We start from the raw sequence: 996 nt of genomic DNA on the forward strand, positions 1-996 counted from the left end.
TTTGGATCAGTCATTTAGACTTTGAATCGGTAATTTATGGTTCAATGCACAAGGGTTCATATGCATTGCAATGCACCATAGCCCATATCTCTCTCTCTCTCTCTCTCTCTCTATATATATATATATATATATATATATATATATATTTTTTTTTTTTTTTCAGATATGGATACAGAACAGATATTAGATGGATACAGATACAGATCTTGATCAGATCGAATATTTATTAAAATAATATAAATTAATATTAAAAACTATTAAAGTTTGTAAATTAAAGTGAATATTTTAATTTATGCTCATATCTCTAGTTTCAAACATCAAATAGTTAATCCGAAATTCTCAATATATTCTTCATATTGAAATGTGCTTGGAGACCAAATTTTACATTTTTTTTGAAAATTTTTTACTATTTTTTTAGAATTTTTCAAAATTAGTGTTTTTCATTAGAATCAGTGATTTTGAAATTTTTTAAAAAAATAGTATTTTTTTTTCAAAAATGTAAAATTTGATCTCCAAACACATTTCAATATGAAGAACATGTTGACAAATTCAAATTGGGATGCGTCATACCAGCACTAAAGCTCCGGATCTCATCGGAACTCCGCAGTTAAGCGTGCTTGGGTAGGAGTAGTACTAGGATGGGTGACCTCCTGGGAAGTCCCTGTGTTGCATTCCTTTAAAACCGTAAGATAGCTTCTTGCCACTTTACCCTAAAAAAAAGACAAATTCGGATTGACTATTTGAACTTTAAAACTAAAGATATGAGTGCAAATTTACGCTTCATTGCATGCTATCATTTTTCTTGTTTTGTAAAGAACTTTATAAATGCAATAATACAGCTTGCCAAAGACGACTACTCGTGCAAGAAGCTTCTATATTTGAAACCAAACATGCATATGCTTACACGGGCGTAGATTTTAACAGCTAAGTTTTGGCTCAAAGCAGCAAAGAGGTTAGAGAAATTTTTAAAAATGACTATTTACTCCTTCTTTAATA

General features: G+C 29.6%; 1 non-coding gene across 1 annotated transcript; it reads left to right on the plus strand.

Moving 5' to 3' along the window:
- Nucleotides 1-557: 557 nt before the first annotated feature.
- On the plus strand, nt 558-675 carry LOC144553648 (5S ribosomal RNA). Its single transcript, XR_013511418.1, has one exon. It is a non-coding gene; the product is annotated as a 5S ribosomal RNA (ribosomal RNA).
- The last annotated feature ends 321 nt before the right edge of the window (nt 676-996 follow it).

This window comes from Carex rostrata, chromosome 4 (assembly GCF_964058835.1).
Source record: "Carex rostrata chromosome 4, lpCarRost1.2, whole genome shotgun sequence".
Lineage (NCBI taxonomy): Eukaryota > Viridiplantae > Streptophyta > Magnoliopsida > Poales > Cyperaceae > Carex > Carex rostrata.